Source organism: Anopheles arabiensis, chromosome 3 (genome assembly GCF_016920715.1).
Source record: "Anopheles arabiensis isolate DONGOLA chromosome 3, AaraD3, whole genome shotgun sequence".
NCBI lineage: Eukaryota > Metazoa > Arthropoda > Insecta > Diptera > Culicidae > Anopheles > Anopheles arabiensis.
In genome coordinates, this window is record NC_053518.1 from 44,217,429 (window position 1) to 44,231,312 (window position 13,884).

Below are 13,884 nucleotides of genomic sequence, written 5' to 3' on the forward strand. Positions count from 1 at the left end.
AAGTAAATAATTATTTTTTTATGTAATGTAACAAAAAAATTTTGTTCTTCTTCTTTGGCTCCACAACCGTTGTCGGTCAAGGCCTGCTTGTACCACTTGTGGGCTTGGCTTTCAGTGACTAATTGATTTCCCCTCATAGCAGGATAGTCAGTCCTACGTATGGCGGCACGGTCCATTTGGTGATTGAACCCATGACGGGCATGTTGTTAAGTCGTACGAGTTGACGACTGTACTACGAGACCGGCTAACTTTACATTACTTTACATATACCACGACTAAATTAAACATATTATACACGTTACGATAGGAAAAGTATACCAGCCTTCTCATCCCACCCCCGAATGTATATCTTCCATTTTCACGTCAATCAAATGAATTTGGTTCCCACTACAGCACTCGTTGAACAGTTGGTTTACGATCATAGCATAACAGAAGAAGTTAAACTTTACACCTTCGCTTATCTCACGGGATCGTCGCTGCATCATAGATAGATGCGCAGCATGCTCCCTATAGATAAGCATCTTCCTTTCTCTCGGTGTAGTCATAAAATCAATTTGTACAACAAATGACTAGCAGCACGATGTAGACTATGTGGAACGGAAAACCTTTCATTTCGCTCTAAGCTGCTGCTGTCTTGTAGGATAAAAAAAGTCCGTTTGTGAAAGCATCCACAGCTATGATAGCTGTACAAACATTTCTATTATCGTAGTGCAAATGCATCTGACACTGAGGAAGCATGTTGCGAGAGTGAGTTTTTTTTTAATATTCATATTGTTATTGACAAGATGTTTTGCTTCCATTTACTAGAATCCAGAGCAGAGCGCTACATTTGTATGCTAATGGGTTCGATTCTCTTCTTTCATGGCTTCCCATGCCGCGACAAAGCTTCACTTGTTTAACATTAGTGCTGCAGTCGGTATTCCTCTCTCTTTATGCCGTGGCTTCGCTTGTTAGCTCTTTTGGATTGAATTTTTGCATTATTCTTCCCCGTACCTGGTATGGGTTTTTGGGCGAGAGTCAGTGTTCTGATCATACCATAACTTGAGTTGGAAAACATGGAAAACGATTAGTTAGTCCAATTTATCAAATAGGACTAGACAAACATAATCCACTTACGTTTGCTGTATCAAAAAGACCACTGGCCAAATTGAAGAATACAGCATATAACCAAGGAATGAAGTTGATAAATTAAGCTGTGTGTTTCGATAAAAAGGTTGTTAAGATACAAAAAAATATAAAAAGTAATCTCATTTTCATTCTTAATAAGCATAATAGGTGTATACAAACCAAAAACTTCTATTTCTACACAAAAGCAGAATTCAATTTCATATTTCCTTTTAAATACAAACGCATTATTGAATGAGCTCACCCAAACCTTCAATCCCACAGCTCAGCATACTACATGGAATAAATATTTAGGCGCACTTTTCATTTTGCCTCCGGTTCTATATGCAAAACATGATGCTCGTTACATAAATATGATATTATTACAACGCTTTTATAGTCGTAACGTTCCATATTACAAGGTCTTTTGCATGATCGTTGGATCATGTTTGTTCGGAAATGTGTGGATGAAGAAAACGCAATGATCATGTTAACACCTGTTCTGCAGTCATGTTCCGTTTCCTATGCTGAAGTGTGTCACGGTTGGTAAAGGTTTCACACGATATCTGTTTTTTTTTTATGTCATTGGAAATATTTTTATCTCGCCCGCCTACTTCCGGCAAGCCGATTGGTAGAAAGTATGCAACTCCCATGGTTTTACTAAGCAGATGATTTAGATCGTATCTGTGCTTTCAATCAACGTAGTCAGAATGGAATGGTATCACTTCATTCATGAAACGAGGTAGTCGAAAGCTTGTTAACAATAAAAATAATCATTTAGTATGAAGATGTTGCAATAAACAAATGAATGCTAAGAGAGTAGTACATCGATGATTTATGTAAAGATCAAATCCTAGAAGCAATATAAATCAAACGAATGAGGCCGAAAATTACATTTATGCAACATTTATGCATAGGCAATTAAAAAAATGCAATAAATGAATTCAATAATATTGAATATTGAAAAATGAAATGTACATAATGCATTGGTTGTATTCAGTTACACAAATATGTTTTCGTTTAGATGTACTTGTGTTATTAGTTTGTTAAATCTTCTGTTTATTGTATTTTTCCTTTTTAAGAGAGAAATATTTAAAGAACTTGCAACCGGAGTTTCGATCAATTGACGCGAACATGTGATAGTCTTTTATACCAAACAGGCACGACTCAGCGTAGGTAAATCTCATTAAAATACTTCCTGTGAGCTGTTCAAAATGCCTGTTGAATGCAACGACACGGGGCGGATAGAAACGGAGAATTCGGAATTTGTATGCGAATTTTCTTAATTTGAAAAGCAAATAGTTACGATAAGGGTCGGATTTAAATATATGGATGCTAACCAAGAGAGCTGCGCCTTTGGCCGCTGCACTCCAGCGTTATAAATACATTCCAATCGAAAGTTTGGCGAGCCTTAATATGCTTTTCTACTGGCATACAATGTTATCCAGTACGCGAAGGAAATTGAATGTAAAAAGAAAAAACTAAAACTGCAAGAAGCCAACTGTTTTGCAGCTTATGTTGGCGTTCCGACACGGTGAAGTGTTATTCTTTACGACACCAATAGTGCCACCGAAGGCGATGGGCAGGTGTTGCTGGTGGAATGATGATTTCGCTCCCGCTGGTTGGCGATAATACCCGTGAAAATGGGTTCTTGCTGAGGCTCTGCAATGAAAAGGGGGGAATGAAGTGGCTGGAAGCGATTCAACTCCGCCTGATGTCAAAATATGTATCACGTTCGCAATTTATTTTCATTTTCATGCTGGTGTCGATCGTTGGGAGGGCTCCGCAGCATTTAATTATTTCTTGCTTTTGGTTGTGATTGTCCACCGTCAACAAGGGATATCCCGCTGATTTATTTATTCTAATGAGCGGCTACCTGTGGTAAGCCGGGATCAATTAGCAATGTTTCATGTACAATTCTTTTGATTGGTTTAAAGCGATGGGCACGGTGTTCTGTTTAATAATTATACAAAATTAGAAGAAGAAATTTAAATTCATAGTTGTTATTAATACTGGTAGTGAATTTGTTCTAAAGATAAATGCAAGAAAAGTTACAGAAACTTACCCGGTAAAATTGTGATTTTAAAGAAATGAGGCCCATAACGATCAATTGTGTTGAGGAATCTACTCCAGGGCGTTAAGTTTGACACGCATCAAACCGCTAATCTCTCGCGCGATCGTTGCTTTCGTCTACGGTAGCTCTAACACTACCGTTCTGGAAGCAGGACAACTCACAAGCTCATGCAAGTTGTTATTACCGTAAGTGATTTGCACTTTTTTCATCAACTACCGCAACATTCGGTGTGCTCGTGTGTGTACGGTTAGAACCTGCATTAGTCACGGACGAGGCCATAGGCGGAAGGTATAATTATGTTTTCTATTGTAAATTCTATTTTCAATCCAGCGACCGGGCGCAAACGAAAACCAACAATCATTTAGGACCTATCCGGCTCAGATCCCATTTGTTGGAGCGATATTTTTGGGATGTTCTTTTGGGAAGCATAGTGGCGTAAGCTTCAGAGCGCTTTGCGGCAGTATGTAGCTTAGAGGCGGGTGGTCAAAATGAACCGTAAAATGCTTGCAGCCGTAAACGTTGCCGCTGAAGAGGTGTAAAAAGGTGGACAGTTTGGGTTAGTGGCTCATGGTGCGGTTTGGAAGGGGCAGTAAAACGGTACCCCTAAAGCATATTCATTTCGCCACAAAAGATGTATAATGCCAATGAGGTTTTGGTGCTAATATATTTTTATTACTCGCATAGAACGTTCTATACGATGCACGGTTGCTCCAGCATACTCTGGAAGCTGTTTGACGAATTGTTTATGCATTCTATATTTTCAATTGTTTGATAATAAATATCATTTATTTAATTGAAAATGGAATATGAGAAGTAGCAACAAAAAAACTTTACGTTTACATGTATGATTCTTGTTTTTAAGTAAATGCAACAAATTCAAAATTCCTACCAAAGAAAGCACAACATCCGATGTAAAGAAGAAAAGAAAAACATCCGCTCAAAATATCACAAATACTGATGCGTAACTAGACAGATTATCCGAGGCACCTCTTTCAGTTTTGACTTTGATCTCCAGAACTTGTCTGCCTAATGCAAGTGCTCATTCATAAATTATACCAGTAATAAGGTGCGTAATTCGACAACAAATTATCTGGCATGATATTGCATCTCCAAGGAAGACTATCTGTATTTAAGGTATCATTTGTTGTTTTGTAAAACATCTCTCATCAATAAGGAAGTGAATTCCTATCGCATTAAGGAAACGCTCATTTTGAACGTGTTTCCACGTTCTTGCCGCATCAGAACAAACAACTCGTTGGAGCGGTCAAAGTGCTTTAGTTGGTGTCCATTTTTTCATCTCTTTAGGCACCGAATCGAACTGCTTGCAGCTATGTCGGACGCTTCGTACCGTAACCGCCTTAGGCGTGTGTGCATTTATCGCCCAGACTTCAACTTGTTATCTATTTCAATTCTTTTGACTTTTGAAAATAATTCATCCTACAACGTGCGTTTTTTATCCTCTCCTGTTTCAGTGCAAAATACGTTCTCGCGATTGTACTTCGCATGCCATCAAGGGTATTGGATAAAAGGCATTTGGAGGGGCACAATGCGTGGAAGCAAACATTTTATAACCCCGTGAGATTTAGTTCATTCAAGTGAGAAAAACGATGAATATTTTACTCCGTAGGATGAATATTTCCGGAGCCTTAAGTTTTCAACCTGTCGCCTTCAACGTAAACTACAAAACCGAGCTATAGGGTTGATTTCGAACGTTGTTCCAGTTAACGTTTAGTACGAATCATTTCCAACCGGTGAGTAATAACATTTGTCAAGTAAATAGCAGACGTGTTGAAAGTTCGTGGCTTGCCAGATGAATTAATCTACTTCTAAGAGACAACGGTCTGTGTTCTGTTGAAAAGCATACACGCGAAATTTCATTTGCTGTGCATATTCACCCACGATCATCATTCAAGCGAGAGAACTTTACTTTATTATGTGAACGGATTAATTTGCGAGTGGCGAATGACAATAAGGTAAGCTTTGGAATGGTGACATCGGATATTTTAATTGGAGGAAATTAGTGCCCGTCTAGAGTGAGCTATACATTATTCATACTGCTTTACAGTCATAAACAAACTAGGTAGTCATATATATTTTTAAATATCTTTTTATTTGGGTAAATGCCGCTAGGTACACTGAAGTACGGTAGATCATGAATGAAAACTTTTTTTTGTGGTGTAATAATTTCATACATGAGAGATACTTTTGCAAAATTTAATTCAGAATTAGAAAATTGTTTTATTGCTGCAGGCTATAATTGCCTAGTCGTATTTCAAGGCAGTTGACATTAAAGAGACCGGCTCTAGCTTATGAATAGGGTATAATTAAAATGAGAAATAAACTTAACAACACTTTTTATTGCAGTTCAGCGAAACAAAATTATTATATGCATTGCTCAAATGAATTGAATCTTGAACTCTTTCTTTTTGACCCACTACTATTATAGCTATGTTATGCATGTTTATTGCACTTCGCGCATCATAATAATGCAAGCAACGCAAATCAATAAAACCGTTCATTTGAATCATGACATTTATTTATATCGAACATGAATATCGTTTTCAGCGATAAAATCTAAGCTCGTTCGCTTCTCGTTTTCCGCCATCATACAAACATCACTCAGTGCAGATAAACATCATGCATCATGCGTGATTTGAACTTTCCTCGATCGTCCGTCAACTGCCGGGATTGATAAATATATCGGCTGTGTTCGGAAATGCCAATCGGAAGCAAAGCAAAGGTTGCACAATTTGTCCCCTCTCCTTTGAGAACTTTGGTATCCGGTTTCGATGCAATGGTTGGGAGTTGCAATGGCCTCAAGCAACGGTTACCGGTTTCGGGGTAAGAACGACGTCGACAGTCTAACGGTTGCGATATGAATAAAGTAGGATTTAATGTATGACATTACGCAGATCGGCGGGATAAGGTTGAGCTTAAGCGCTGCAATCGTGACGAACGATTTACCATGTGTATCTAGTGGTGCGCGATATCAATCGGTTATGTTTCTCTGTATGTTAATGTGTGCATTAAAAATCCCACAAAAAATGTATGCAAAATAATATCAAAGGTCAACGAAATGTGGAATTTAAAATTAATCAATTTTGAAGCCGAAATCATAAATTGTATCTATTGATGTTCATATGCTCTCGCGCAGAAATACAGCTGGAGCGATTCTCAAACAGCTGGTGTGGCCAAACATAAGCTCTCTGTTTTTGTTTGATGTGCGCCTGCTAAACGCCACCATCACGAGAGCTGAGAAGCATAAAAAGAGCATCGAACGCATCGTAAGCGCTCGAATAGACGAATTGAGAGAAAAAAGAGCGCAAGACCAGCGTAAAGAGAACATCATTTCAATGGCAAAAACTCTCTGGCCTTTGGCGGATGGATCTTGCAGCAGCCCCAGTCAGATGATTCTCAACCGTTTCAACGTTCGGAGCTGTTGCTAGTAGAGCCATTTTTTTGACGCGTGTTTTCGGGTACGTTGGAACGTGTTTGTTTGAAACGCATTGATGTGTAGTGTATTTTGTATAAAACAGTGACAAAAAATTGCTTACGAAAATCTAGATCAAATTTATGTTTAGTTGGCAATCAGTGGCTTACACAATTGGCTGTTGCATAGTTTTTGTCATCAATCTGGGGTTGTGTAATTTGCTCCGTTTAGACGCATGTTACCATACAAGTGATGTGATAACTTGTTGATGTTATTAAAAAAAATGCACAACAATTCGATAAGCAATCAGATTTGAGTGATTCACAACAGTATTGGGAGAGGTTGGTTTACAACCGTGCACATAATTGTGGAATTGTGAGATATATGGATAAAAATTAAGTGAAGTGTAAACGAGTATTTATAACGAAAAAAAGGTGAAATGAAATGAAGGTTTATTATCTTAGGGATGTTCTTCATCCGTGCAACCATCACAATCGTTCAACGGCCAGTGGTCAGTATGGTGAATGCATTAGAGGTTAAAAAGTGTAACGCGAAAACGGTAAACAGCAACAAGCATCAAGAAGCGAATGGGAAGAATGCAGAAAAGTATTCTTCCATCAGAGAAACGTGATATTTGGCATAGCCACGATTGTGCAAAAGTGTACTGGTTATGGCAGTCGGAAAAAATGAGTTAGTTAATATTGATATGCGTCCGCTACTTGTTGTGTACGGTTGTAAAGCCATAAATAAATTCCTCAAATCTCATCACGAGCCGCCCTGTATAGTTTTGGTTTGATAGTATTAATCCGTGATCCTGATTTAAACTTTTCAAAAAGACCGTTGAAAGGTGGGTTGTGGTGGAACAAATTTCCACAAATCACGAATTCTAAATTAAATACGGCTTGTGTTCACCTTGAGATGAAACATATTTACATTGGAAAATGATGGCTTAAAACTGCAGTTATCGGTTCATTAAGTTGCAGTGGTGAAGGAATAGTGTGCTAAAAATGAAATTTTCTTTAAAAAATGTGTATTATTCAGTTATGAGTGTCTAGGATACACCCCCCCCCCCCATCAGCGTGCCAATTTCGTAATGGCATAATTTCGCTTCCAATTATGGATGACTCCATTCCCGCGATCGGGATGGTCGGCACAGTGTGGTCGCAAAAAAGCGTCACGTTGGAAGAAAAAGACAAGAAGCACACATCACGATGCAGAACCCATCATGCAGCCGGGTGCAGCCGGCATTTGGTCGTGGTGTGCGATGGTGATTTATGGATTTTCTCTAAAACCGCTTCACCCGTGTCTAGTTTAGTGCAATCAGCAAAAAACCAGCTTCACCACACGCCCGCTGCAGGGCAATGACAATCGACCGTTCAGGCAGTTCGGTTGCCGGATGCTCATATTGTCGGAGGCCGTCTTTTACAACATCGTGCAAAACGGGCTAAAAAGAGGAGCGGACAGCAAAAAAAAAAACAGCCCGACAGGATCTTACGAGCAGATATACGCTGGTAAGGGGTCAACATGGACCGCCGAGTGTTGACCACACGGTCTCCATCGGGAAGAGGGTTTTTTGTTGTATGTTGTGTTTGGTTTACTGGTGCGATGTTTTAGCTCGCACTGGCTTTTCTTATCTTTATCCCAGAGGCGTTGCGAGCTGAGCGGAAGAAAAGCAGGCAAAGTGCATTTGGAGAAGACGAGCCGGTGCTGCTGCTGCTGCTACATCGTCTGGGGTAGGACGGGATCCATCCATGGCACCGTGCTTAATTTATGATGGGAAAATAATAAATGAAATTACTTTCCACTCGCACACCCCGAAAATCCTTCCCCTTGGGTGATCGCTTGTCCAGGTTTTCTTCGAACCTTTCGAACGCCTACGTATGTAGGACCGTAACCACAATTCCTCCCGCGAGCGTTTGGCTGTATCAGCGAACGAGGGGACGGGCAAAGGCTTCAAGGCAAACAAAATTTTCTCACTGAAGATCATCCCGCGAAAGTGAACGCTACGGCATAAATCATAAGTGAAGCTCGTACCGCGCAGCATAGGATTACATGTGCGTCGGTGGCGGCCAGCGAGTCTGTTTTGATACGTGAACATGGAATGAGTGTACGGTTGAGTGGTGTGTGAAGAAACTCACGCCGAGGAAGCATGTCGGGTGCAAATTACATGTATACCTCTGACTGGGAGTGATGGCAATAACAAGACGATCGAAGTGTATGAAGCATTGAATGGGATGTACACATCATGTAGATCTCGTTGGTTCGGCTTGTAGGAAAATGATGTGGAATAGTTACTTATGACATTTGTAATGAGTACGTATGAAACGATGCCGTAGCGTCTCGTACGAACTCCAATGGAGTAAATATGATCGTTTTTTATTAACCAAAACATGAGTAATGGAATGTTAACAACATCATTTTGATCAAACTGAATGATTACTCAGTATTTTTGGTTTGAAAATATTCAAAACAAGCAATGCTGGAACAGAGTTTACTTGGTAATTTATATTTCTAACAGTTGGTAGCTCATTTTTTCTTTCTGTCTTGCAGCTCAACAAACATAGTAGCAAAATTTAAAACTAACAATGTTGCCCATCGAATGCAGTTGCTCATATTCCATAGGCGAACCTTCCTTGCACGGTGCCCATTCAATCCGATTAGTGTAATGGATTTTCCCTTTCGATCGGGCTAATAAATCTTATCTTAAACCGATGAGGCATGTTGCACAGAGATCGTTTCCACGCCTGGTTACGTTTTGGTCCAGCTTGCACAACACAAAAAGTAAGCGTGCGAACGATCGATACGGGCCGGTCTGATCTAATCATCCTTTGGCAAGCTAATTGCAAAGGCTTGGCCTGTAAATCCGCATCCACCCTTCTCGTTACGCGAACTGCTGAGGTCCATTAATTCATTGGGCTGCAATAATTACAATGTGTTTACCTGCGAGTATTACGCGAAGAAGTGGGAGCGATACCACGCTGTACTTTATACCCGTCCGACTATGCTCTAGCCGGCTTAGATCAGATGTGTGTCTAAGAGGACGGGGAAGATGATTTGTAACTTGAACCCTTCCGCTACTTACCTGCTCGGCTGATTGAGAAGATTCATACAACATTCCTCATAGCTGGTCATTTCCTTACCTGCTGTGGAGCCTTATGCCGGAACGTGCCCTATGCAGCAAGATCCACGGGCGAAATGTTTCGACGTGAATCTTTTCAAACGTCCGCGCGCAAAGGGACGCTCGATCGACTTACGCGAAACAGCAGCATTGCCTACCGTAACATGATCGACGCGAGCGCATGGGCACCACATTAATCATAATGCAATTGAGTTGCAATGCGTGCCTTGCGAAGGGCCGGAGACATAAATCCCTTCCACCGCGAGCGAACACCGTTAATGGTGCGGACGGCCTTAAGCTGTTTGATTTCGCGACGGGCGATGAGTGGGGTATAGCAGAACAGAAACGACGTGTGTGGAGGTCCACAATCAATTAGCAAACGCCATCTATGAAATGATCGTTGGGCGGATTTGGAGCTATAAAGTGTTGAAAAATGATTATAATTTAATCTGAATGGTAATTGAGTGATGATAAAAACTGACCTCATGCTCGTTTTGCTGGAAAGGGGAAAACTTGACTTGATACATTAGGGTGACGGTCATACACAGTCATAAACATACCTACATAAGTACATGGTAGCGTTGTGGGAACTTGGCCTGTAAATTGATTTACGATCAATCTTTTTTTTCCCTACGCGCACCAAATCTGTCAATCCAGGCCTTTGGTAACGGTTGTGTTGATAAGCACTCATCGGAAGATTTGATGACGGATGCTACGTAGCAGACACTTACACCGCGTTTGTTGTTTGTGCTCGTTTCGCGTTTTTTCTCTGTTTTTAAGTGAAACGAAAGAATGGATTATACCGTGAGGGAATTCACCACACCAATCCGGTATGGAATGCGTTTTCCAAATGGCCATAATTGGCACCCCTGGTTGACGTACGTACATACGTACAGGATGAGTGTATCGCGGGGAAAATATTCCCGTGTGGACGGAAATTTCTTTATCTGTTGTGCCTTTATTTGATACGATTTGGACGCAGCGGCGCACCGTGTCTAGCACCAATCAGGTGCGATACGAGTGTGGCTGGCTGCTATCGGCGTAGTTTGTTGGTGTTCGTTTGATTCGGTTTTTCATAGAATCCGGCTCCATCTGTGCGCCACCCGTCGCGTGATGGAAACTAATTGGCTTGTGCCGGTTGTGTTGAACGCCCAGAAAGCGCTGAACGGTTTGTTTGATTTGCTACCTTAAAGGAAAACCTGACCGCTGCTAAACGCTTTGCGATGCTGTCAATAAATTGTTGCTGCTAATGGAAGATGCTTTTTTCTCATCCGCTATGCTGCGAGGTATTTAATGGAGTTATTTATAATTTCCACCATGGTTTCGAGATAGAACGACAGTTCTAGATGTCTATCACAGATGATTATTAGAACAGTAATAGTAATGATTATGTGATTGGTTGAATATTTATTTTACTTCAGCTAAAATAATATCTTAAAATTGGGATATTTCCATTAAATTGGGGTATAAACAAAAATAAATTATTTAAGACGTGTTAATTGTAAAAGATTTTTGTAGTGTGTATAACGGAAAATATTGCAGCAATATCGAATGCTTTAGGATCAAGCTAATTGACTCTGCTAGTTAAAAACTTTTCCTATTTGGAAAACCAGTGAGTGTTTAATGTTATTTTATCGAACCATATTTATTTTGCGTGTTGCGTAAAATTCACAAATGCTTTTGAACTTAATAAACATAATCTTTGCTACGATAGAAAACATTTACTTCCATCGCCTTCGAATAAAAATTGTAACAGGCTTTCTTACCGGCATCGATCGGTTTGTAATCAAGGCAACAGAAGACAAGTTTCGATAATATTTCAAAAACCTCGCTCGAACAAAATTGTACCAAATTTCGTCACGCTTCATTGTCGCGATCGCGCGTTAGGTCAGTTAGGGTAGACCGGGGTCGACTCTATCATCGGATCTGTCATACGGCTTAATAAGATCTGACAGTAAACACACGGACGCATGCAGGAATGTGGAGTTTCGTACAGTACAGGTTTCCCGCGCAACCGGCGCAACCCAAAGCCACATGAATGAAGCCAAACGAGATCGACAAATGCTGTCAATCGTCGAATTAGTTATGACCGGGAGGATCAGCGCACTGGTTCGTTCCCTTTTGGGTTGTATCGTAAGTGCGTGAGACCTCATCAGCAAACGGATTTGCGCCACCGGGATAAACGGGAATCGTGGGACGATCGTCAAACGAAACATTCGATCGATGGTTGGGCGACGTCGATGAGCAGCTTAATCTGCCATGATATTGGTCGTTAGTTTGCTTAACGATATGTTTCGTTTTGGCAGCAAACGAAGGAATATGTTTTTGCTTTCTAACATAAGATCCTAACTGGTTAGGATATGGTTGAGAGGAACAGATGTTTCTGTTTTGATCGCATGTTATAGGTTGCAATGTTTCCCCTTTCGTAAAAGTTGTTTTACGAACGGGGTGCGGAAAATCTCCAAACATGTTAAATGATGGAAACAATTTTTAAAAACTAGTTTCATACTTTATACTTTATACTTTATCTAATTCTTATTAAACTCAACATTGTACGGATAATCATTGTAACATAATTTAAAACCTCAAACAAAGGTATTCGACAAATGTCACAAGCAAACAAACACGGCCCTTGCGCCCAATTCTCAGAATTCTAAGACCTAAAACACGGTTTCAAATTACTTTGTCTTTTAGTTCAGACTAATCAATCAGCCCCGGTTTTGTGACATGCGGTTTCAGACATGTGGTTCGTACTAGGCCGCTGGTAGCACGCTCCAGTAAATCTTCAACTGTGGACAGATATTGGATAGTTTCGGCAACTCCGAAGAACTCGCTCTCCTACGATCGTATCGTTTTCGGATGGCCGGTTTTTTTTGTTCCGCGTGTGAGGTGTCGACCCAGCAAGTGTATCTTGATGAATGAGTCCAGGTGACGTCGTACCAGGGGACAATACATCAAAATAGTTGACAGTTTTTTGTCCCTTGCTCGTAATGCCATTGGAGTCTTCGGCGATCTCTTCCAGCGGGCTTTCGGGTTGTGGAAAAGGAATCAAGGAAACATACATGCTTTCTACACGATAAAACAGGTTGGATCAATTCAACAAGCTAGTATAAAAATAGATCATACCATTGTGGTGGTGTTTAGTTAGTACTACTGATCTGTTTTATTTCTGTTCTGCTAAATAAAAGTGCAAGTTAGCGGATAGATGTACAGCGTTCACTTTTTGTTTTAATCGGAAGACGTTTGTATTACGAGGCATATAGAAAGTGTAAATTGTGCAATTTATGTTGTTGCGTTGTATTTTTGGATAATATAATGTATATAAGAATAATGCTATGTATATATCGTTATGATTCAAATTATAAACAGCATCAAACTCCGGACACTCTACATGTTTTTATTGAATTTCTTCATATTCAGTCAAAAACTGATGCCAGTGTAATTTCTTCGAAAACTCATATTAATCTGGTTCAGATGCATTTAAGTACATCGAAATTCATTGTAGAAGTAGTCAGAGGCGGATTTATCAATCTTTGGTCTCTAAGTGGGGGATCTGAATAGTTTCTCTAATTTATTTAAAAGTCCCCAAAATGTATAAATATCAACAAACATGACACTGTTCACATTTTTATGAATATCTTTTTACGAATAGCAAATACATAATTCTGAATTAGTTAGGGATTAATTTTCTTCTGCCCTTTTATATGTTAGTTACGACATTATTTTAATGGTATCTATAGTCTACCAGTATGTGTGTCTGTAGTTGTCCATCAACGTTGTTTCCACTAGTGCAAATTTCTCAAAACTGCAATCAATTATTAGCCAGTCTTTGGTGTAAGAAAATTTTCATTTTACAAAAGTCTTTCAAAACAAATACGCATTTGGTCGACTTTCTAAGCTAAGAGTCTTTTAAATGGAATTTAATCAAACAATGACACGATAAACTGTCGTTATTGAAATTTCAGGCTTTCCAAATTTCAGTACCGATCTAGTTGGTCAATCTTTATTCAGTTGCCCTGACCTTGATCAATTTGACTACTGTATCAACTTGACAATTGGTCTAGTACACCTAAAAAGGCAGATTTAGAAAAATAAATCTTTATAGCAGCGAATTAACATGGGGAGGTTTAACTCCGCAGCCGCTCAGTCCGCTTATAT

At 39.9% G+C, this 13,884-nt stretch overlaps 1 protein-coding gene across 1 annotated transcript in view; it reads left to right on the forward strand.

Moving 5' to 3' along the window:
- Nucleotides 1-6,594: 6,594 nt before the first annotated feature.
- Nucleotides 6,595-13,884, forward strand: part of LOC120902281 (unconventional myosin-Ia) — a 71,034-nt gene continuing 63,744 nt past the window's right edge. The window contains exon 1 of the mRNA XM_040310905.1: nucleotides 6,595-6,654. The gene's annotated coding sequence lies outside the window, so the exon portion shown is untranslated. The remainder of the gene's footprint in view (nucleotides 6,655-13,884) is intronic.